The 26,229-nt window shown below is 39.6% G+C and overlaps 1 protein-coding gene across 8 annotated transcripts in view; it reads right to left on the bottom strand.

Moving 5' to 3' along the window:
* Positions 1–26,229, bottom strand: part of PHF21A (PHD finger protein 21A) — a 132,845-nt gene that overhangs the window by 98,391 nt on the left and 8,225 nt on the right. For 6 of the 8 annotated variants that reach the window (XM_056347371.1, XM_056347372.1, XM_056347373.1 and 3 more), the window contains exon 2: positions 1,423–1,463. The gene's annotated coding sequence lies outside the window, so the exon portion shown is untranslated. Of the gene's footprint in view, positions 1–1,422; positions 1,464–21,217; positions 21,438–21,514; positions 21,645–26,229 lie in introns of all 8 variants that reach the window. The other 2 variants (XM_056347367.1, XM_056347369.1) reach the window with 2 other exon arrangements.

Raw genomic sequence — 26,229 nt, forward strand, 5'->3', positions numbered from 1 at the left:
TGACTCCTCCTTCCTACTTCCCTTCCTCCAGCATTCCCATTATAGCCTCAGAGCAACTCTCTTTGCAGTATCATTTACCCCGTTACCTTCTGCCAGCAAAGTCACACTGAAGCACATTTTAAACATAGGAAAAAAACTCCTCTTCAAAAACGAAGAGTGTGATACGTGAGGAAAGAGAAACTTCGCTTTGAAAGCAGGTACAGAACTACATAAGCAAGTGGTCTCACACATTTTATGAGTGCAAACATCTTCAGTATTTTTGAACTTTTATCCTTTTAGACTGAACTTCAAGAGAAGAGTTTAAAACTTAAGTCTAGTGGCATTATGAACTACCTAGAATACCACACCAGAAGATGTATAAAGCCATCCATCCCTGGATTAATCATAAAACATACTGTATTTTCCACTCTACTCTTACGACAGTGGAATTACTTTAATTAAAAAGCTTGTAGATGATTGAAATTGCATGGATGGGTTGGTTTGCAAACATCCTTCATCCCATTAGTTTTTAAAGGAAAACATGCAAATGCCTTGTTCAATGCTAGAATCAGTGATTTCCAAAAGGAAAGCAAAGGATTGTGGAGTACATGTATCTCTCATACATCCAGACATACTTCCAAGCCTCAGCCAGAAAGAACACTGTGAGCAAGAGGTAAATTTACCATTCCTTGGATTGATTTCAACTATTGGAAGCAGCAGTCCTCCATTCAATTTCTTGCTGGCACGCATTTGTTATAAATAATCCCTTATTTCTTATGTGGTTGCTTCGAGACTTCAAATTTCATGCTCACATAAGTACCCCAATGCACCGCAGCTAAGGTAGTAGATGTTTATACACTATATAAATATTCAGAGACTGAATGAAACCTTAAACTCTACAATAATCACATAAGTGCATTAGCACTTCTCTATTATTATCTCAATTAAATATAATCCACATCAGAACCTCTAAAGTATCACAATGCTATTTAAACTACACCTATTTTGGAAACTGCACTAGAAACAGCTGTCAAAGTATATATATGTAAGAAACAAAGGTAGGACCCACACAAAAGCCATGAATACCTTCTGTGTTTACGAAAGGACTCTGAATAACTTGGAATTCTAGACAGAATTCCTTCAAATAAATTTGTTTTTCACATTACACAGAAAAAATTTTAACTTTATTATTTTTGAGCACATGAATTTAAACGTCCACTGTAATTACAGACCTTTGGGTCTAAATCTCAGCCCTACAGTGGTTTTATTTATAGGACTGGGGCTCCCATCAGTAACATTTACTTTTTAGGATTTAATTCCTGAATATAAGAATAGATAGGATTTCAGTTTCAGTAAACATCAAACTTTTCCAGGAATGGATGCCAGGTCTTCTTATCATCTATTCTTAGGTAAACCATCTTAGCCTTGAGAAGTAGTACTTACCGGTTTTGAGAAAGTTACTCCCTTCAGCTCTCTACCCCCTCCTACAAAAGAAAAACGTCCAAAAAAAAAATCGTTACAAACAGCTTAATACAGTTTGAAACAAAGAAAAAAAAATTAAAGGTTTGGAAAGGTGGGGAGAGGAGTCATTCAGGTTTTGGGGAAGGGTTTTTTGTTTGGGGTTTTTGGAGGGTTTTTTGGGTTTGTTTTTGGCATTTTTTTTTAAATTGCTGATGTTAACTATAAAATACCACATGGAAAGAAAATCTGTTTGACATGGCAGGGAAAGCCAAGGAGACCTACAATTCTAATCTGGATTAAAATGCAAACTATTACTGTCACTAGGGGAAGAAGAGATTACAGGTACAAGCTTTTATAGTTCTGTGCAAGGCCTGTGTCCCCCTCCCCTGGGAGTAATACCTCCTCTCCATCACATTTATTAACATCTAAGTCACAAGCCCTGACAGTTGCCACAGCTAAATATGACAAGGTTACCCACCGCAGACATTTGCCCACCACCTCTGCTGCTAGAGGTTACACCAATACAACAAAGATGGTAGAGCAGGTGGTGTGTCAGCACAGTCACTAGAGCTCAAATCCCAGAGTACTAATGTAAACTGAAATCAATGGCAGTTTAAGCTAATATGCTAGGTCATGAACTGTGGAGGCCAGGAAGACTGCCCATTACACTGCCTGTGTCATGGGAAGAACAACATTTACCGGCGGAGCAAGGTAGTACCTCTTAAATCATGCTCGTATGAATCATAAAAAACTCGTGAGTCAGAGTCCTAAAAAGATAAGCTAAAACATAAATGATAACTCATTTGCTCAATTACTTTGCCTAATGCTAAAAAAAGCCTCAAAAATACTCCAATTTCCTACTAAAATACTAGAATATCAGCATATTTTAAGCTTCACCTCCACAGCTAACAAAATCTTTGCAGGTACGTTTCCATCCACACACAGTCTTCGCAGAGCTGAAGATTAAGCCCCAGTGTCATGATTTAACCCCAGCCAGCAACTGAGCACCATGCAGCCGCTCGCTCCCCCTGCTCCCCTGGTGGGATGGGGAGGAGAATCAGGGAAAAAGGTAAAGCTTGTGGGTTAAGATAAGAACAATAATTGAAATAAAATGAAATCTATAATAACAACAGCAATTGTAATGAGAAAGAGAGGAATAACATACAGATGGAAAAAAAACACCAAGAAGTGATGCTCAATGCATTTGCTCACCCTTCGCTGACTGATGCCCAGCCAGTCCCCCAGCAGCGATCCCAAGGCCCCAGCCAAGTCCCCCAGTTCATACACATAGCATGACATCCCCATGGTATGGAATAGCCCTTTGGCTGGTTCAGGTCAGCTGTCCTGGCCGTGCTCCCTCCCAATTTCTTGTGCCCCTCCAGCCCTCTCACTTGCAGGGCCTGAGAAACTAAGAAGTCCTTGACTTAGTATAAACATTACCCAGCAACAACTGAAAACATCAGTGTGTTATCAACATTGTTCCCATACTAAATCCAAACCCACAGCATTGTACCGGCTACGGAACAGAAAATTAACTCTCTCCCAGCCAAAACAGGACACCCAGCCTTATAAACAGATGCAGCAGCAGAACTCCAGATTATCATCTCTTGCTCAGTGGAGTAGTTTACATTTACTCACCAGCAGAGCCAGGTTGCTGATGAACACCAAGAACTGAAAAGAAAACAGGAAGCCTACTGCTGGCAGCGACTAAGGATTGTTGCTTTCCTAATCTCAAATTTTATTATACATTTTAAACAAAATACTACAGAAGTTAAAGTTGTTATATTGATTTTAGAGTAATTTCAGGTTAGTTCAAATAATATCCAACTGTTAACATGGCAGGTTATGAACTGGAGAGTATGGACTGTTTTCAGGCTATATTCAAACCAAGTGCATTTGCTCTTGATGCTGCAGAACTTGAAATACCCTCATTGTTGAGGGTGCTGAAGAGACACCTGAAGTGGCACCTGTTGAGGGTACTGAAAAGGGTGTGATTTTCAAACTTTAGCTGTTTCTTCTTCCGTATTAAAGCCTTAATTGTCACCTCCGCCTCCCACTATCAATCAGTTAATTGGTCCAAAAATCTATAGAGGAAGCTCTTTCATCATGCAAGCACTAACAGTCTGTCTTCAACAAACAACTACATCTCCATACTATTGATAAGAAATGATTACAAAAAAAAAAATCTCACTGCTGTAGATGACTGACTTTGAAAAGCTCACAAAAACTGTCAGTACTGCACATCTGCAAATACAGTCCTAGAACAAGAGAGCAAGATTTTTATTTCTAAAGGAAAAATGCCATTTACTTGTAGTACAAGGGCACACATAAACTGAAGAGAAAACTGTACTTAAAAATAACAGCATGATTAACTGTTCCTTCCTTCCTTTTTTCCCCCCCTACGCAGAGACTCACCTCCATAGTGGGACCCTAGCTTCATCAAGGCTGAACCGTGCAGAAAAAAGCTGCACAGTTACAAGCCCTCGGATTGCATTTAACTACTCTGAAGGGCTGCAACCCCAGGCTGAGAACCCAGGGGCTCCCGAGGACAAAGTTAGGAAAACCAGGAGTTTAATCGTGACTATGTCAGTGATTTGCTGTGTTGCCTTGGAGAAGTCACTTAGAGAGGACCTAGGCAGGGAATGAAAATACATTTACATCCTCTTCTGTACATAATTTACTACAGGCTTTTTTCTTAAGTGTTTATAACAGGTTAATGTTTGAAAGTCAAGCCTTTGGAACTACAAAATACTTTAATTCTGCACTCATGCAAGTACAGTATTTTTATTGGCATCTCTGCCTCATTTAGCAGAGAAGACAAGCTTAGAGAATGAAGCATCAGTTGAATAATTTCTTTTCATTCTGAGTTTTCAGTTTGCATGCTTTTTAAAATTCAACATTTAAGCTCTACAACAAACAAAGAACTGGTTTCCTCATAAGCAGCACATTAATGAGAGCCACAGAAAAACTTGTGCCTGATACAGGCAAGTTTTCTTAGATAGGGAGTTGAGACAGAGAAATGAAGAACATCCAAGACTGGTAACTCCGAGCATCTTAGACTTATGTTTCCCATTGCTCTTAAACTGTTCTCTACTATAAAAGTGTTATGACCAACTAAATCCATAGCTTTGGTTCCTGAAAATTCTCTGCATTTGTGGCTACTGGGAACCAACCCAGAACAGCATTAATGAAAACGGTACCAGATAAAACCCGCTCTGTAGATGAATGGAGATTATTTCTTGTTTACAGCAAGAGTACATACACAAATTCACACTGCCCCTCTCTTACTACAAAACACATTAGGAAGTTAAGATTATACAGCTCACAATCACTCATATCAGTAGTCTCAAGAGTTTTGCATTTTGCAGGGTTTCTTAAAAACTTCAGCAAGTAGAAGCATACCACAAAATCTCAGCTACTCATTTTACTGAGGCTGCCTTTTGAAGGCTCTAGAAACACATGCTGAAGTTGTTTTGAGGTATGAATCTGCACAGCTAAATCTCAGATTTTTACAGGATATTCTGCAATATTTGCGGGGTTTTAAAACCCCAGCTCTGGAAGTCATATTTCTACATCCACCTCTGCTTTCTATTAAGAACACTGCTTTCTTCCCAAAACATACAAGAAGAAAAAGTTTGAGCAATGCTTACCTATGTTTACTATATACTAAAACCAAAACCCAATTAACATTAGCATTAACCAAATAAGAAGTTTTAGAAATTGTTTTTCTTAGTGAGACTGACTATTGAGAATCTGATGTATTATTAACAGAAAGGGTAGTTTCATATACATACATTTAAAGTAGTATAACCCACACCCCAGGAAAAAAAAAAAAAAAAAGGCTCTTAACCTTTTCAACAGTTCTATACAATATATGTAAGGAAAAAACACACCACCATTACCGAAATCATATTCTGCAGATCAACTTTCAACTTTTTTTTGAAGTTTGTAAAGAAGGAGAAAAGTCACTCATTTCATAGGCCTGTCATGAAAACGAAGACCTCAAACACAAAACTCCTGTTCAACATTCTGTAGCCCCTTGGGACGATTAAAAACATTTTAGCATACAGCACCTGAAGGTTTAAGACTATTTAAATGCAAAGTATCTGTATATTAAGATGTTTGGTCACATGAATCAGACATTTATTATTACCTTTAAGTTATATAATAAAGCGTATGTTACTGTAACCAGAGACTCATGTGGAAAAAACGGCAGAAATGAAAGTCATGTTAGCCATTTTTTGTTAGCATTTTTCCTAACTCTAGAAGCTAGCACATGTCTACTGTTAGACCATGTAACTTTAATCAGAAACTTTATATGTACGTATCACATTACAATATTTAATGATGTGATTTTAACTTTTTGCCAATAGGACCTCAGTCTTGTTCAGTGCCCAGGATGGACTTGGATGAAAATGAACTAATTGTTGTGCACAGGCAACTGTGAGCCTGACATTCTTTCATATTTCAGAGCATTACTTGACAATGATAAGGGTAAAACATTAATTAAAAAACAATTTTAAAATTTGGGGGGAGGGGGCTGCAAAATACACGGCGCACAGAAGGGATTAACAGTTTTCTCTGAACATCTGTCTTTAGAGGTGAACTCCTCAAAGCAATAGCTCTCCTTCCTGTATTTGATAGGCACGCTGTATATAGAGAGCACTCTGACTGTATCTTCCAGGAAAGAAGTTGTAACAGTTACTTTACTGTGATTTTCAAGCCACAAATTAAACTACTCATATTCTTTAACCCGACAGGATTTCGGCAGCCTCAAGAAAAAGACAAACCAAACACAGCCCGTATGTGGGTTATACAAGCTATTCCAACTACATTATTATAAGGCTCACATTTCAATGACCATCGTTAGCAGCGCTGGTGCTGTCACTTCCATGATTAAAAGCGAGCCACCCGTGTGCCAGTGCAGGGAACCCGATCTTGCCATTGTGCTGCAGCTGGGAGAACTCCCAGTCAGTCCCAGTAACACGTGCCAGGCAGGTGGTACAGGGACCAACAGGACTGCCCAAGATAACTGAGACTGCACTGAAGCATACTAGCCATGCCTTCCAGTCTGTCGGTCTGCACAACTCCTTTGCAACTTCTCTCTCTTCCTCTTCCCTGTCCTCACACAATACCGGTAGATACTTGCCACTAAAATGGTCAAGGACCCTGGCTTTTCTATTGATGCATGCAAACAATTTACAGGATTTAAAGTACACGCTTCAGTTCTGCCTCCGAATTCCTTCTGCTGCTGTGATTAGCCATGAAACAGACACAATCTGGAGTTTAAGACAGCAGAAGCAGGTTTCATTTGGGGATAGATTGGTTCACCTTCTCTACAAGGCCTTAAAAAACCCATCAAACTAAGTTTAAATGGAAGCGTGTGACATCATCATTCCTCTTTGCAGACGCAGTACTATATTTAACATTTAGAAAATGAGCAAAAAGACTTACTACAGCTAAAGAGACCATCCCTGTTGTAAAAGCAAAACCACTTCACAAGCTGATTTTTAAAACATCCATCAAAACTTGCCATGGCAGTCAAACACATGTAAACAGATGAAGATTACCCTCTCAGCTGCGCTTGTCCTATGACTACAGCTCTGACAGGCGTTAGTCGCTGTTCCTGAATTAAGTCTTTCCTGGCATCACACTCTTCAGCAAAATGAAAAACCACATTTGGCCTAGTGGAAAGTTAGCACAAGTATGCTTTAAAAAAAATCTCAGGATCACCTCTCTCACCTAAGCAGACAGAAGGTATGCGCCTTTGCAGTTTTAACTCATGCACAAACCCCTCCTCTTTGAACAGTCTTAGTATATTTCTTCAGCCCGACCTAAAGCCACTTACACTTGAAAGGGAAAAGGGTTGCATAATTTAACTCACCCACGATTAACTGTTTAAGCCATCTTTAAAATAAAACAAAACTAACCCATAACAGTTTCAATTCCCTGATTTTATATTTCCTTTCGTATGATAAATATGGCATTCAGGGAAACATATTTATTTTTTAATAAAAACTAGACTAGAAGGTTACCGAAAGTCTGCCTCTAACCTGTGACCACTATTAAGCCTGGCAAAAGTTCCTCCTGACTTGACACCAAGGGCTTGATGTGCTCCCCATTTAACCCCTTCTAACATTCATGAAATTATCACCAGTACAATTCTGCTTTCTGTACCTTGAAAACAGTGTATGGGGAATGTTTTACAGCACTGTTGCATACTAAAGTTCTGGTACTGCAGACAGAGAAACATGAACAAGAACACCAAGCTGCACTTTGCTCAGTGAGTTACCATTCACCAGTTTTTAGATAAACACAAAACCACCTTGTATGCAGCAAAGCCAAGTTCCCACTCCTATAAAAAACTGGATGACCCGAGTTTTTATTTTAGTGAATTACTTTGTTATTTAGAAGGACTGTCAATCTACACATATACTAAGAGGAACCCCAAGTCCTAATAAAGTCTGTAGAGTTTACGATTTACCAACAGTACAACAGCAAAATTTCATATTTGAAGCAGTGAGCTAGGCAATTTTTTGCAAAAATTAAAAGATTTACATGATGTAAAGATGCAACTCAGTGGAAGGCAGAGCCTGGCATTTATTTCTAAGATTTTTTGCTGCATTCTGTCACATTCCACAAAATTGCTGGAAACTTGGATTGTTGGGGCTTTTTTTTTGGGGGTGGGGGGGGTGGGGGGGGGGGTGTTTTGTTGTTTTTGGTGGGTTTTTTTAGAAAACAAAGTTTATCAGTCAAACTTCAAAGAAGTCAGTTAATCTGTTAAGTCTTAAAACTGGAATTTTTCTTTTTTAATTATTTTCAGCTTATTTACAATGTATACATATAGCTGGGAAGGAAAAAGAAGATGGAAGGTCAACAGAAAACAGAAGTTGTCCTCTCCTACCTCTACTAGCCCACTGCTTTGGCTCAAAATTTGTAAGAAATTCAAAGGGAAGTTATTTGGAGGGTGGTGTTTTGTGGTGATTTTTTTTTTTTTAAATACATGCCTAGCAAAATCAGTTCATTAACCTCTACTGTTCTTAAGGTGTGTTGTAAATTTCTCATTGCAGTCACTAAGAAGTTTTTGCCTTCCTTTTTGTACTTCAGATCTCTACTTGGGGAAAAGGAGATGGAGGAGAAGGAGTTGCAAGGAGGACAGAAGACTAATTTCTAGAAAGAACACACACAGTAACTGATGTAACAACTGAAGATGCAAGGAACAAGAAAAAAAATTAAGAAAACTCTACTCCAGTCCTGGTTTAGGTTGGGATTTTTTCTTCCCCCACTCAAATTCCATGAAGAATGGAGGGATGTCTGATTTCTTGTTTATTCTTTTAAACACGAGGAGAAATTTCACATTGAGTACCAAACTGTTTTTCCCCTTCTAGCAATCCACTTTATCTTGGAAAGAACTGGCTTGCAGGAACGATGTGTTAGTGAGGCAGAAGTGCCTTAAGAGTTTTGGGAAGACATCCAGAGTACAAAAGCAGATGATCTGGGTAGCGCTGCAAGACTGCAGGCATGAAATGCAAAACTAGAGGTACCTCTGACTGTCACTGGAAGTGCTATTGCACTTCTAATGGGGAGAACTTCAGGTATATGCATATCCTCTGGTTGTACAAACTGTTAGTTTGAATTTCATCTATCTATCAGAGACTTTCGGCGGTAAGGGGGGTGGGGGTGATGTCAGAAAAGCAGCCAATGCCTCAACCACAAAACAGTGACATTCAAGGGCGGCTACGACCTTCCATTTCCAGAGCAGAAAGCAGTGCTATTGACTCAATCTGCCAGCAGGGGGAAATGCCAAACAAGTGAAAAAAAGTTAAGAGCAATACACTGAAGATGAGGAATAAAATCAAACAAAACAAACCAATCACACACACACACCCCCCATCCTCAGAAGATAAGGGGAAAAATTCTCCTCCTGGAAAGGGGAGGCGGGATAAAGGGAGTATATACAATTCAAAGTAACGGAGTATTTTGCACATTCTTCCAGGCTTTAGAGAGGAAACAGTGAAAGTGCTAGTTCAAAATACAAGCACTTAAGAACAGCACCAGCAAGCAAAAACAAGCTTTCGGATTCAGTGTTAGCACAGAGTGACTTCAAATCTATTAAAGTTCTCTTAAATCTACCATCTCAACAGAGCAAAGTTTTGTTATTACACAACTGAGAACACCGAGGTGAAAGAATACAAATTTTTAAAGGACTATCCAACATGAATATCTCAACTAATTTATTTAAAGTGAATACATATATTCCAGAAAATCATTCTGCATGACAGAAGACTTCCGATGACATTTACACAGAATCCCAAGAGTCTGGACTTTTTTTTTTGCTGAAAAGATTTCAGAGCAGCAGGGGTCCCATTAAACACTCTGTTTTTCCTTCTACCTTATAAATACTATCTGTACACTATTTCCATGCTTACAAAGTATAGTGAAAACTACTTAAAGGAAGCATCAGTTAAGGGAATAAAACCGTGTAAAAGATATTTTGATGAAGGGTAACTTGCAATCAACAGATGGGAAAAAGACTCAATTACACAATGCATTATAAAATTAAGAAACAGAAACCCAAAATACAAAAATCTGTTGATCAAAGAAATTTAAAATGCATTTACAATAAAAAAAATAATAAAAAAAAGAGACAGAAGTGTCCTGCAATGACAAGGACTTTTCGTTTAAAGCATCACAGGCTAAGAATCACAGGAAACAACGGGGAGATTTTCGGTGACAGATGTATGGAGATTAGCTACACAAGCTTCTACCGATGTTAACCTTCCCACAGATATCAGACAGAAGCTAGGTACACATGTAATAAGAAGCAAGCATTTAAAAATGCAGATGAACTGTGATTATATGGTAGGGCACCTTATAACAATGTGCAATCTTTTATATAGTTGCGTATGTATAAAGCCCTTTCAAAATCAGATGCTGTACTTCCAGTAAAGCTCTTCTCTCAGTGTGTCCATGAAACCTGCTAACTGAATCACGGTTCTGCAAGCACGCACAAGGAAAGATTAGACTAACAGTATATCAAGAGGTTTAAGTAAATCCCAATTCTGCTCAGAGTTTACAGGTCTACCTCCTGATTCTCTGCTTCCATTAATTTATCCTGCAGCTGGAACACTCCCACAGGCAGCTAATCTATCTGACCACGGCTCTCTCCTTTGTGTCCTCCTCCAGCTGCGCAGTCCTACCCCCCCAGCAGTCCCCACTCTTCCTGGGGGGAACAGTGGGTGAGGGGGTGTCAGTCACACTGCTGAAAGTTGAAGTGATTCACAAATAGGTCTGTGGAGCACCAAGCACAGGCTTAAGCAGCAGAAGCAGTGGGCCAGCAGCTGAAGGGAGCCCTCCTTCCTTCCTTCCTTCCTTCAGCAGCCTCCAGGTTCCAAATGCTATAGCGGGCGAGCGGCTGAGCACTTTGCTGCTTTTCAACTAAAGCAACCAGCATGGAATCATCTTTCACTTTCCCCACCTGGTGACAAGTTTGGCTCAATGAGTTATGTTTTCAGTGATCCAGTCACGTAGACACATTGTTTTAATTTTGAGACTGGAAGACCTACAGGACAACTGGGGAAAAAAAAAAAAAGAGGCATCCGCATTTGCCAGGCATCTGAATTCTGTATGTTGTGCTTGTTACTCAGGCAGAACAGACATCGCTATTATTTTCTGCTTATCCTCATTATGGCACAAGGGATAACAGTTCTTTACTTGTTTACTGTACTGTCCAGGAACAGACTGTGTAAAGAGGTCAAGGAGAAAAATCATCATTTAAGACTTATATCTTAAACACTAAAATTAAATCAGTCTGTACTGTGGGTCAACTTTCATGCCAGTATACTGGAACAAGTACTGGTCCACACTTCCTGCCTGGCACGGTTCTTACAAGAAACTGGCCTCTTCAATTTAATTCTTTTAACACATGCATTAAAAATAAGCCATTTCATGTATATAAAGTACAGCAGCATAAACCTGAAAATTAGCTGTTAACGTACATTCTTGTATTTTAACTTTTTTTTTTGCCAGGAAGCAAGATACCTCAAAATGAGAAACTATACATAAATTCTTGCCTTTACAACACTACAGATCACTGGCTGTAATATGTCACAGGCTTCCGAATAATTGTCAGAGGACAATATAAAAATTATTTGTTAGTGAACAGATGTTCATATGACAAAACTATCAAAGAACAATTCTTTGTTTCTTAATCTGTCTTCAGATTTTACAAACAAGATGGAGAAGGTAATGCTTCTCACCTGCTAGAAGTGATTTTTTTTCTAGAAAGAATATTAGGAATTTGATTTCACGCAGTTCTGTGCAAAAAAAAAGTCTCAAGACTTCTGTTGATTCTGTTAGGTGCTCTGAACCCTGTAAAAGGTGGCTGGGACCCTCTGCTGCTACCAGAAAGGTATCACATTTTCCTCTCCTCCTGAATAAGTACCACATCTGTTCCAAGTACAGCCTGCTAATTTTTTCTAAAAAACATTCTCATTCTACATTTTAATTTGATTTGCTTTTTAGTCAAACTCATTCTGTTTCACCAGCTATTATTTCATGATGCTATGTTTTCCTTTTGGCATTCCTGCACACAGACACCCACAAAAAAAAAAAAGACCAGCTGAAGGCCCTTTAACAATAAGTACAGTATTCTGTAGTATCGATTAAATCAAGAAAATAAACAGCATTAGGGTTTTCATGAGTTTCCAGGTTTTTGTATACTGGTAAGTTATGATAGAGCACTTAAAGGCATCAACACATTTACAAGCGGTCTAAATAAAAAGGCAGTAAACAGAATTAGGTAAAACATGCTTGTTTCAAACTCTGAACTAAACGGAATATTGAAACCTCCTTTCTCTCCCCCTCCATCCCAAAATAAAAGCGTGAGTGAGAAGGGATTTCATTACATTCTTAGAACTGTTATAAGCAAGTCAAATGCAGCCACTCGCGTTTAGCATGCAGGCTGTACACACTCCCGAGCACGTCACACCACGAAGCCACGCCGGCTGAGCCGCCTGCCTTCCCCAGGCCTCCAACGCAACTGTCACCAGGCCTAAATCAGGTAGGTCTGCGTGCAGCGCTGCTGCAGAGGCGCAGGAGCCCACCCCTGCTCCCCATTTCGCTTCAGATTGAAACTACCAGATCATTCCAGCATCAGCTTTCTCTCCTCCGCTTCCTTTAGCTGTAGTGTATGTATTTAAAAAGACAAGGGAATCACAATTTACTGTGTGAGATTTGGCCCCGATTTTTTTCTTCTTTACCACACCGGCTACCCTGCAGGTTCTGAGCCACTGTCAGCTGTTGCTTTTTGTTCCTTCGACGCAACAGGACTGGGTCTGCCAGGCAGCATCCCCGGCTTCACAGCGCACCTCCACCGGGGAAAACGCCCTCCTCTCACCTGCTCCCTGCGGGGCTCTGTGAACACATTTCCCCACTCTCCTAACAGGTACACAAGTCCAGCACTGGTTCAATAGTCACACATTTCTCTCTCTTTCAACACCAATTCCTTACTCCCCTGTTTATTTTCATACAATGCTATTAAATAAAAGTGCAATTAAGTGGTGGCCCAAGTACCTCAAGTGTTCTCCTAGAGAACATGATTTCTCTGCCAGGTTAATCCCATTCTGACAACTACTTTAAGCCTTTTACTTTATCTAAATCAGCATTTTTCTGCTCTTAGGATTCCCAGTCTACCTTGTAGCTTTGCAACACCCAGATTCTGGAGAAGGAAAAGAAAGAAAAAAAAAAAAAAAAAAAAAAAAAAAAGAAGTAAAGCGTTGTCTCTATATAGCATGAACTTTCTCATCCAGGCAAGATAGAACAACACTGAGATAAAAACCACATTTCCTAATAGCTTTACTCTGAATGATCTTTTGAGTAAAGTAGTTGATGCAACAGTCTCATGAGACTGACACAAAACTACTGGGGAAACACAACAGGCCAAGCAAAAAGAGGTAACATTCTGGAGGTCAAATGTATATCAGAACACTGCATCAAAAAAAAAAAACCAAACCCCACCCACAAAAAACCACCACAACCCAAAGACAACCAAACACAAGAAACCACTTTAAGTAACACTTAGAGGTAAGTACAGAAATATATGCTTTACCTGAATACTGGAGACAAAAACTGTTTCACTGTACCTTTTTTTTTTTTTAAAGAAAAAAATCCACACACACACAAAAAAAAAGAATCAACCCCCCAAAAAAACACCATAGCTTGCCCCTTGCAGAGAACGGTCCACAGCAATTAAAAAATAAAAGATTTCCGAGACAATCCAGTGTACATGAAATTATTTTTTTTTAACATATAATTATTTAAATACCGATTTAACTAGCTCATTGCAATGGAAACCCTGACAACACCTGATACATAAAACATTCATGACAGAGTCCTAAAGAACTCACTGTTAGACCAACAAACACAAACAAGATGGACAAGTGAGAACAAGTTTATATAGAGGTTTATATACGCGCCTTGGAAAGACCTGTTTTCTCTTCCCCATTACAGATTTGTTTTCTGATCTCAAAATCTGAGCAGCTGTTTCCCCCCCTCTATTCTGCACAATATACCTGAACTAAAGCACAAGTTTTATTTCAGTCCCTTGTCTTCCAAGAAACATCTGCCCTAAAAGGAGAGAAAAGCAGGACACTACGCTCCACACCCTTTTCAGATCCCTCTGCTGTAAGAAAACATATATCCTTGTACCAGGCAGAAGATATTTAAGTTCCCAAAACAAACACGAACATGTTACAGAACTCTAAACCAAGAGGTATTTAATGCCTTAGAAGTCACTCCTAGAGAATAACAGTCCCTATTGTCATTTTACCCTGTGTTAAATGGCATGTTTTTCAAATCATCTATTGGAAAAACATTAAGAATTTCAATTATTGCAGCCCTTTATTTTCTCAAGTTGCATTAACAAGCACATAATATCTGGGACAGGGGTGGGGGTGGGGGGTGCCGAAGTAGCTTGTATACCATCCTTTCATACGTGCTGCATGTTCCAGACCTGGAAGAAGGCAGAGTGCTAAGCAGTACTTTTACTTTTTTTTCTGAAGAGGACTGGACAGTTGTGTAGCGAACAGGCCAAAGGACCCTGAGACCAGCAGTAGCATGTGTTGCCAATTTCAAAACTCGTTCATTTGAACAGCCCCCCTCAAGTAACTTTAAGAGCATTTCTTGTCTTCCAAATACAAACACAGATCAATAATACCTGGTTTATAACAATGCAAGTATTCATTTCTTGGCTTTATATGTTTTCACAAGTGTCTGAATAAAGTTCACTAATACACAACACAATGGTTTGTCCAGGTAGAGGCAGAGAAGCAAACTTCAGCTGCTTAGGTTACACATGCTGTAAAACCAAAACACATTATTCAGACTTCTCATTCATCAACACCTAAAACTGTCAGTCTTACTTCTACAAAATCTGCATAGAAGTTTTACACAAGCAGTCAAGATAACCGTAATTTTTATGAATTAAACCTTTTGCAGTTATTAAGTTCCTGCTGCAGTCACACAGTATGCTAGAGACTGTTCAAATTCCACAACAGATTAATACTAACCTACTAAAAAAATATTTTTTCCCCAGCTTGTGATGCATCACAAGTATGCACCCACAGGAGAGCACAAGATGCTAAGAGCTTCTGAATATAATGTAAAGTTGTAATTCAAATTACCAAATGCACAAAGAGCAAGGAAGTTGAAAAGGGGTTGATTCCCACAACAGTAATCTAAACCTTCTAGACATCGGAAAATTCGTACAGTACACACCGAGAAAAGCTGAAGTAGAATGCAATTCCTACAGCAGGCAAATTGTTACAGTCTGGATGTCACATCTGCATGTTCATACACAACGCATTAGTCTTTTTGTCCTCTGGGCTAGAAGCCTTCTGGGCAGAAGTGTCTGTCACAGCCCTTTTTCCTACCCCTCAGATATGATAAGAAAGAACACATGTACTATTCTGTCAGTCTAATTATTTAATCCCCAATCAATATGTAGAGCAGCAAGAGAAAGGTAAATTCACATGTAGAAGCATAATAATCAAAAGAAGCATTAATTTCTAGCAATATTTATTCTCTGAAAAAGTGTCCGTTTCCACTTGCCTAAAAATTCAACTAGTTAAATCAAACTCTCCCTGCCAAAAAAAAAAAAAAATCATGAAACTGAGATGTTCTAGTTAATTCTTAAAAGCTTAATCCTAGTTTAACACCTGCCCTTTGCCTGACAATCCAACTGTCTTAAAACTGATCATAATATTCCTCATTGAGATCAATGCTGGGTGAGCGAGAAGTTTTGCCTTTCAAACCTGAGCTTCAAATAAAAATGAAAATTCTACTAAGATGACAAAAAGAGGTAACAGTAGATTCTTGATATTTATTCAAGAAGTAAACTTATGATTGGTCATAACAAAAACATGACAGACTAGGTTAAAAAGGCAAGACAGACTTACACAAACTGGAAGAGAAAAAAACTGAAAAGAGGCAGGGAATGCCACTATCTACCAGAAGTGATACAATTCATGGTACTAAGCTTACCAAGCACTGGCCATTTATAAACTACCATTTAATAAAAAAGTAATCACATCTCTGAGGAACATTCTCTTCTAAGCATTCATAATAGATTGCAATCTCAATGAAATGAAGCTTTTGGACATCCAACTTCAAAGCAAAAGCAAAGGGATACGAATACATACATCTTGAACAGCAAAAGGTTCATACACCACGTTGCATCACAAACAAAAGGAAGGTGAACCCATCTGCACATGTCACACCACCTCAGAGCAAAATCCACGAAAGGACCTTCCCCTACTCAGGAATACATTGAAAGACTGAAAATGAAGAAAAAAGTAAACAGTCACAGAGCAGGGAAGTTACCATAACAAGAATCAGGGTTGAGTCTGTGAACGTACTTTTAACTGATCTGGCAAAAAAGGAGGTTGCAGACATTGATGCTTTCCATTATTCCAGATAGTTAAAATTAAAGCAAACTTCAAAGAGTTCTAGGGGATCTGATAATACTGAATGACTGATTTTCATTCGTCATTTTATTGTCCTGTGTCAACAAGTGCAAAGTAACACACTCGGAGGAAAAAAATAACCCTAGCTATAAATATACAACGATGAGTCTAAACTAGGCATTACTACTTACAAAAAACATTTTGGGATTATTGCAAGCAAACAGTTCAACTCCCAGAAGCAAGAAGTCAGAGAAAATCTCAGAAGGTATTAGAAACAGAACAGAGAACAAACAGGGAACGTTCTGCTGTGATGCACACTGCACATTATTCTGGCTGCTTCACCTCAAAAAGGGGAAAGCTAGAAATGGTACGGAGAGGAATGACAACTAGGCAGCATGTTTAAAACAAATGAAACTATTTTTCTCGCATCAACCCATCACACACACAGAAAATGCAGTTAAACTGCATAGAACTTGCTGCTGTGCAACAGCATGGAAGTCACAGATTAAGACGAGTTCAAAAAGGCAGCAAACAAATTCACCTATAAATAGTTTAGTGTTGCTATTCACAGTGCAATAGCCCAAACGCAGCTTCCATCTCAGGCAGCAGCTAAACAAGTGTCTGTCAGAAATTTACTGTTAATATTTCAGCAGCTGACAGAATTCACCCATTTCCTACGCTGTTCAGTCAGCTGCTGCTGCTGGCCACTGATAAAGGCAAGATGCTGGATTAGATGGACATTTGGTCCAGCACAGTATGTTAGTTCTTATATTTAATCACATTGAGCAGCCATACCAGTATGCATCTTGGGTTGGTTTGGAGGTTGGTTCTTCTGGTAAATAAACCAGGCTATAATTCAAGCATGTAATGTTAAAGGCAGAAAATGTTAACTTCTGAAGCAGAAATCAAACTGGTTTATGCCTATTGTGTAATATAACGCAACACTGAAATAAACAAAGACATGATCAAATATTCAAGGGTGTGGGCTTGTGGTGCTTTATTTTTTTTCATAACTCATCACACCGCCGAAAAATTCTCCTATAAACCCCTCACTAATCAGGATGTCAACCCAAGGAGATTCAGGCAGTTACTTTCTCCTAACCGAGAAAGACCCAGAAAGTTGGAAAGCAGCACGAAACATAAGCCATGGATGCTTGCTGGAAAAACTGCCAAGACCCGTTTAAGATTGGCAACAATCTGGCTTCCTCCCAGCTGACCAGAGGAAAGATCTCCTGAACCAATGGATTCAGAGGGAACATGTAGACGAATGTCTGACTCCTCTCCAAGAAAACTGAACTTGCCAAAGTCATCAGGTCCTGTCTGACCCTGGCGCAGTACTGGATGCTCTCTTTTTTAATAGAGAAGTCTAGCTGAAGCAGTAATGCCATCGCAGAAAATGCATAACCTCAAGCCGAGGCCCAGAACGAACAAACATCAAACAGAATTCTGCTAGGAAGTACTGCTCATCCTGCTAGAAAGACTGCCTAAACAATTTGGTGAATGTCTGGTTTCTCATCACTGTCAGTTTCCTTCTCTTCTGACAGATGAGCTTTTGAAGATAGCCAAGCTGAAAGCCATGTAGGATAAACAAGCAGGTCTCAATCTGTAAGAAACACAGAAGTTTCATTTTCTAGAGCCCAAATTACAATGGGTCTAGGAAACAAAGCAAGTGTCCAGTATACACCACCATTAAGTACTGCTGTAGGCAGTAAGGTGAAGATGGATGTACCCAAAAGCTTATCATCCTTATCAGGAAGAAGCAAGTATCAAGTATAAAAATGTATAAAAAAAGAGCAGAAGCTTTGTGATCAGTTTTGTGACGATGCAGACATTTCCTCAATAAAATCATTGCTCAGTTACACTGGTAAAGAAGCTGACCACGATCCAGTTTACATGAGACATCTTTTAAGTCACACAAAAAGACAACAAAATAAGAATTTCAGGCTGCACTACATTTTGGTTTTCACTTCATATAAGGCATACTTATAATTTTGTTATTTAAATAACCTTCTGCTTATGGAATCACACAGGTTGGTTTGGGATTCTTTCATTTTGTTTTGGGAGAGGGGCTTGTTACCTAGGCCAGTAATAGCATTGAAATTGGTCCTGCTGAAAGAAAACAGCAATATAATACCCCTGTCATCCTAAAGATCACTTGTGCAAACTACACTGGCAACAAATAGCACTACAAACTAACAATTTAAATTGGCACTCTTATTTGTAGTTGGGAACTTCAGATTTACTAGATGTTTTCTAACTCCACGCTGCCATAGGCTGAATGTTTCAGGTTGAATTTGTTGGTATCTCTGACAGAATCGTACGAAGATTTAATCATAACGTGTGCGCACACTGAGTTTATTCATGCTTCGGTGCTTCTGCTGATCATCTGTGGGGCCACATTTCTCCCCTCCATCCCACCAGTAAAGGCATCACCAATGTGTAATTTGTCTCCAGATACATGACTTGGAAAGTTTTCTTCTGAACTGCCCCATCTCTCACTGTGAGAAAATTCTAGTACTAAGCAAGGTATAAAAGAGCTCCAAGCAGTACCAAGAAACCTCTCGAGATTCATTCACATTTTTTGCTCGCAATAAAACCCAAATGCTTATCCTCTTGTTCTCCCCCTAAGTTCAAGGGGAGTTTCTGTTCTCCTCCATATCTGCTGATACTTCAACTACTACACAGGAAAGCTCAGTTGATTCCGATGTATTCCAATACAGGTAATGAGTCTGATGAATCCTCTTCTCACACCTTAGGCTGCGTGGAGACGGAGGAAGAACCAGACAATTGTATGGATGTCCTCAGATTTATGCCCATTTGCCCGTAGCTCCAAGCCAATCGCCTCGGTGATGATGCAGGCTGACCTTTCCATTGCAATACAGTTCTCATCTTGGTTTACTTCACATGTCGCTGACACTTGCATACAATGCAGAACTGCTGCTTTGGCAACACAGAGAACAAAACCGGAAAGTCTTCTCTCCATAAAACACAGTGCCAGTCGACACTCTCTCTTTGGATCTCAGACCTTTAATGCCAAGGCAACATACCTCAGAATTATTTTAGAAACATCATTTCATGAAGCAGTGGTGACGTAAGCGGGACCAACTGCACATGAACAGGAGAAGCATGCCAATCGCTGAATTGTTAACTCCAGGAAGTTTCATTACACCCATCCAGATCAAGAGATCACTACAGAAGTCACGCTGTAGAGTATGACACATGGTAGTTACTGAAGTTGCCTTGTATTTGGCCTTGAAGTTGTCTCCACAGTTACAGAGTTGAGATGTCACAACATAAAAATACTTCAGTAAAGAGACAGTACTTAAACTAGCTTACCACCGAAAGTCAATCCAGGCTTACACAGAACCAGCGTCTGAAAACGTGAACAATTCTAATGCAACATTAGAGGGGCATGTGCCAAACTGCCTGAGCTCCACACTCTAAGACACCAGCAGACATCACAAGCAGTGCCATTAAGGGCTGTAACTGGAGATACTCCAGAATGATTGAACATCCCACCAGAGCCCATGCACCTAATGCCATGGATAATCACAGAATCCATCACATGGGAGTTCTATGCATGAGACTCACACCTTTAAGTGAGCTGTTTACAGTAGGCACGTAACAAAAAAGGGAGCCATACCTTTCACGTTTGCATTGGAATATAGTGTCTGTATTAAGCGGCACTAAAAGAGTTAGCGGAAGCAATGCTGGACCCAGCCAGCTGGGACAGATGCAGAAATTTGGGTATTGCTGCCTCTACTGATTTTCTACTTGGAAAAAGCGTTCATCCAAATTAACAGAACAAGATATCTGTCCCCAAACAGTACTCACTTGGGAAGACTGGAGAATTCTGCTCACATCAGCTGTACACAGAATAGTTTTAACAAGTGGTTAAGACTTCAGCACTGATGACACTAGTTACTCTGTGTTACTTCTGCTGTGCATTGAACCAGTCCACACAACCAGCTATGTCAAGTCCTTTACACCAGACTTGGAAAGTACAATACAGAAACAGTGATATTATACTAAGTTACCGGAACATCATTCGCACACTGGTCATAGACAAAGTACATTCTGGAGATGCTTTAATTTGGTAAATGTAAGCACTAACCTTAACTCTGACCCTCTGCATACATTTAGGATGTATGCCCATGTAACAGTATCTGTAAAAATGTAATCAAGCTTACACAGTAATAGGCAATTTCTTGTATTAATTGCAGTACAATGTAAGGGTGCCAGAACAGTGGCCACCAAAAAAAAAAAAAAAAAAAAAATTCAACAGCAACAACCACCACCATCATCCTTCTTCTGTATTTTTTCAGGTTCTGCAGAACTTGAATCAGGACTGTTTCTTGGCACCACTGCTTACCTATGCAACTCATATTTCACTGGATTTCAAATTCACATTTATTAATCATCATCTCCCCTATGCATCAGAAGGTCTCTCATCCCCATTCAAACCTCTACTTTTCTTTCAACCCAAAATAACGTAATAGAAAAATATATCCAAAACATCAAAAACAAATTACCCTATTTATTTTGTACAACCAGTTTTACAAGAATCTCACCTCCCTTGGAGCAAGCACTATTTATTTGTACACCACTCACACTTAATCAGTAAATCACTTTTAGGCTCATTTTGGTAGCAACATTCAGGACTTGAAGGAAGCAGGTAGTTTACTGGATTAAACACACAAGTGAGGGCCTCTGTTCCTAGCTTAAGGTCTTCAATAAATTTACCACAATGCAGAATAAATCCACTTCTCTCTGCCTCAGTTTCTAATGCAAAACATGGGAATAATACTACTTACCAGACTGACCTGTTATCTCTCAAGTGGAGCAGATTCTCAAATAATGACAGGCACACCTATACTCAAGTGAATAAATGATGCTGATTCACAACAGCAGATTGCCTGGGCCAAATTCCATGCAGTATTAACAAGTCAACAGGAAGCACTCCAAAATTACTGTACTGATGTGCTCTGATCTTCCTTCCCCTACATTCCAGTCAGCTGGCACTCTCACTGCTCCCTGTAAATGTAACAGGCACAGGTATCAACCTCAGATCCTGTCTTCCCTTCCCCTTTTATCATAATATCCCTCCTTACCCCTTAAAAGCTTTGCTTTTTCCTTCCTTCTCCTCAAAAGCACACAAATGGGAACTTTAGCATCTGGAGAATGGTATTTGGAGCTGGGGTAGTCACACTCAGTGTGGGAGTGCTGATGGTAGTCACTAATCTGAAAGGAAGAATTCAAGTAACCGTACACTTAATAGAAGTTCCTTTCTTCTCAAAACCATGGTTAGTCAATATAAGTAAAAAATTTACATGCTATATCACATCAGCGTAACACAATCACTGTGCCAATCTAACATGGAATCACAAAAGTACACAATTAGTGTTTAGTGGAAGAAAATGCGAATCCAAGACTGCTGTACAAAGGAAGCAGACTTCAGCTACAAGAAAAACAAAGTATCCAAAACATTTTTACCACAGGGATTGCCTTGGATTTTTAACTGATTTACTTAAAATCGGAAGACTAAGCTGTAGATTTATCCATTTTTAGTGGCTACCGTAATCAACTGAAAAGCGTTATCATTTCCAACTTTCACACTGCAGACACTCATCTCTCACGTGCCCTCACACCAACATCAACCACAACCGCCACCTGCTCTCCTGGGACTTCCTGATTCCATGTACACAACAGCCCTGCTCCAACAGCGTCCTAGGAGATGGAGACAGCCACCACGTGGCAAGAAGGCTTACCATAATAGTGGAGACTAAGATGAACCAAAACGGTGCAGGGCACTAAACTAGTCCTGCATATGCCACAGTAGTATCAAGACCAACACTCACGGTAACATTTACAATCACAGCACTGCTGCAGTATCGGTGTAGTGCAAATCATTACAGTAACTTCTTTGCGAAGTTACTCTATAAAGAAACTCTCTTACCTATAAATTCCCAGATTTTTAACGGTCCTATTGCTGTGCTAGAAGAGATGTTTTAACATATCTCCCTCCACAGACATTCTCATGCACGCTTCTCATTACATCATCCTTACATGCTCCTCTCCTTGTTGTTTCCAGGATGGGTTCCCCCCCCTCCTTTTAAAAATGCCTTTGAGAAAAATCCCAGCTTCTCTCAATTTAGACTCCGATTATTACACAGAAGGTGTGGGGGGGAAGCCATATGAGGAAGAGAAACATACATGAAAGCTTACTGTGTGATTTTAAGTCCCTTCTAATGCAACTCCTGAACCCTAAGAAGCCTGTATGAGTCCTACTGCCTACTGGACTGCCAAAGACCACAGCATAGAAAGCAGCATTGACAAAGCAAAATTTAATCGTAACACAATGAAGGTTTCATAGCTGAAGGCTTAACATGTGTCCTGCGTCTGTGGGAAAATGGCAAAAATTATAGAAAAACATATGCAGATAGTATTTACCACTTTTCCCATGGTATGCAAGAGCTTCTGAAGAAGCTACAGGAGTTTCTGATACACTTATGAGAAAAATATAGACATGTCGTATATAGTACTTTCTACATACAAATAAACAGGGATTTAACAGATACTTGTCCCCTTCCTTTAAGTCTTCCAAAGCCTTAGAGTCAAACAACTTATACACGTGATTACAAAATCATCCATTATATTAGCAATGTATTTGGCATAAGGAAAAAAAAAAAATCAGCATTTTTTGACAGAAACAATCATGGTCAGAGAAGTGTAGATTAAGTTAAAAAGGGAAATCTGAAAGAAGGCCCCAAGTCTTGAGGAATCATACATGTTTCTCCTACATCAGGAAGGAGCAAACCAAAGATCAGTATTTTCACTCATGCAGTTTTGCAGCAATGACAGTGTCAGTGCAAAACAACAACTGGAGGTACCGGTATTCACAGACATAGACCTATGCTGAACTAATCAACTCTGCAGCTGAGAAGCTACTGTTCCTACAGTGAGGAACTAACCTGGAACATGCATTTAACAGGCCAACATCATCAGGTTTTGACTGACTACAAAAACTGCAGCTCATAATCACAGGAAAAACCGTTTGATTAAATTAAACACTGCACATTCTATTAGCGTTCTGCATCAACAGCCAGGCATCCAAATATAATTCCTGCAAGAAGTAAGGTGGGAGAAGACACTGCGAGTTTTAAGCCAAGAAGAAATTGCCATACAGGGATGAGAATTAAAGGCAAAGGGGGGCGATTTTCATGTTTACTTTAGAGCATGAAATTCAAAGGAAAAGCAGAGCTGGTGGAATATGCCCAAATGCAGGTGGGAAATGGAAACCAAGTCTCTGATTCTGAAACAAGTTTTATGGTGACAAATCCACCAATTTCAGCAGGAGTCTTTGAGAATACAAAATAAGGGGTACGGTACAGTGGGATTCCTCCCTGGGAGAAGAACTGCAGTTAACTCAAGGACAGGTACCCAGCGTTCAGAAGCAGCGCAAACCTCACCAGTGCTTCCCAATTTACCCTTTCAGACAGTACATTCTGGTCAGGAATAATAAGGGAAGCTCAGGTAGTCACATCCTTTCCGTTGGGGGTCAGTGACAAGAGCATCCTTAATACAGCAAATTCAGACTACACACAACAATAGATTTACATGATAAAGATGCTTATCAGAGACAATTACTGCAAGCTAAGCAGCAGTGAAATAGTAAGGTGTCCGTAGCTCCCACTAGATGCAAATTAGCAAAAAGCTTCATTATTAGTAATATAGGCCATTGTAGTCCTTTTATAAAGTTATGAAAAAGGTTTGTTAGTTCAGGAGGGGCAGGGGGGCTGGTTTTTTTTGTTAGGTTTGGTTTGTGGTGGGTTTTTTTGTTTGCTCTGTTTTTTAATCCATCACAAGCCAGGTTATTCAAATTTCTGACTGAACATCTCAATCGGGGCAGTTTTGTCACACTGGCAAGAAGGAAGAGACAGAGACAGAAAGTATTCTAGATAGACCAAGGACTAATTTCTGGCTTTCATGCGAAATTTTGTTGTTTTAGCAAATTAAGCAAAGCCCTGAATAAATACATTCCAAGTTCTTACAAAGCATTACAAGAGCTCAACATTATCCACTTTTTAAAGGAACAGCAAAAAAACTAGGAAACAAAGCACCCAGTGCAAGATCCCCCAAGGGCCAGCAGCAGCATCTTAAACTGACACCAGATTCTTCAAACTTTGTCAAGTTCTTCAGTGTTGCAAAACCCACTTTAAACTACCTTGTGGGGAAAAAAGAATGAAATCCTGGTACTCTCAATTCAACAGGGAAGCTTCCCATCGACTTGAGCAGGGCCAGGATTTCCTCCCAGATCAGGACACGTTTGCTCTTACGAGATAAGAAGTACTTGTAGAAGAGTTTTTGCTTTACAACTATGCTTCAAACTCTTTTGCACATCCCTATTACCCGCGTGCCTTATCTAGAATACTCTGATACAGGAGCGTTACAAAGGGCACTGTCGCAGGCTCTCCACAGAGGGTAAAATGTCCTTGAAGGACAAGATACATCATCATTCCACTACATATAGATTTATCTTGGTTTCTTCTCCTGACTGTTGTGTAGGCCCCATCAGCCAGCAAAAGGGAATTGCATCCTCACATGGCAACAACGACATTTCTAATCATGCCAATATACTAACTGTAACTATTTCAGCTAACAGTAATAGTCCTGCCAGGAATTTGCTTCACAAGGGCTGCAAACACTTAAAAGAAAACTGTATTACTGTTTGCAAACTCTAATAGAGTTACAGCATATGTAAGGTTTTAGATTAATATCTGTATAATTTACCTTTTTGTATTATTTTAAACAGAAGTATCAGCAATGTACTGTGCGTACAATGCATCAGTGATGACAAAAATACATTCCCTCCCTCAAAGAAGCTATTACCACCTAAATATCTGTCATATTTATAAACCGTACAGGTGAGGGAGAGAACAACTTTTACTTAGCTTCCCCCCCCCCCCCGCCAGCTGTGAAGCAAATACGAATGCTAAATTTATACTGAGTGGAATTTCTGGACACTTACTAAAAGAAGAATTTTGCCACACAGACCTAGATACAAGCTAATTACTGTGAATACAAAGAAGCTACTTTCCAACATCAGAAGTCTGGAGGTCTTGATCCTACTGCTGCTTATACAGGTTCCGATTTTAAGCATTCAGCTATTCTCTCTGACTTCTGCAGGACTTAAAGTAAACTACACATGACTTTTTGCAAGACCAGAGCTCTAACTAACTTCTCAAAAAACATCAAGAAGGTTTATTTCACATTGTTCGGCACCTGAATATGAATATTTTTATATGTTACTATCCCGCACAAACTGAGGAACAAAGAAATTGACTGGTCTCGCTTAAAAATGAAGACAACTGCAAAACAAGGCACACAAGACTACAGCAAGTACTAAATTTGCTACAGGCCTAACAATTGAAATCAAATTAACGTCCACATTAACTTTCACAAACCCCACTGAACGTTATTAGTTAGCATTTTGTGTGAAATTATGCAATTCTTATGGATATTTAAAACCCCGAGCATTCCAAAGGTTACTATTCCCCTACCTCTACTTCAGAAACACTGCACCTTTGGTGACAGTTCGAGCGCAGCGGTGAGAGCTCAAACACACTGGAGGACCACCGACCAGCACCAGATGCACTGGTACCCAAGTGTGAGACCAGCAATGATGTCACTAACCCCCCCAGCAGGACATTCCGGCTCCCCTGCTCTCTTACGCAAGGCAACTACGTCTTCCTTCAACTTCAAGAAACAGCAGAAAAGTGAGATCTTGGCGGGTAAAGAGCCGCTCAAATCCCCCTTCGCTTTGCCA

Source organism: Falco biarmicus, chromosome 7 (assembly GCF_023638135.1).
Source record: "Falco biarmicus isolate bFalBia1 chromosome 7, bFalBia1.pri, whole genome shotgun sequence".
Lineage (NCBI taxonomy): Eukaryota > Metazoa > Chordata > Aves > Falconiformes > Falconidae > Falco > Falco biarmicus.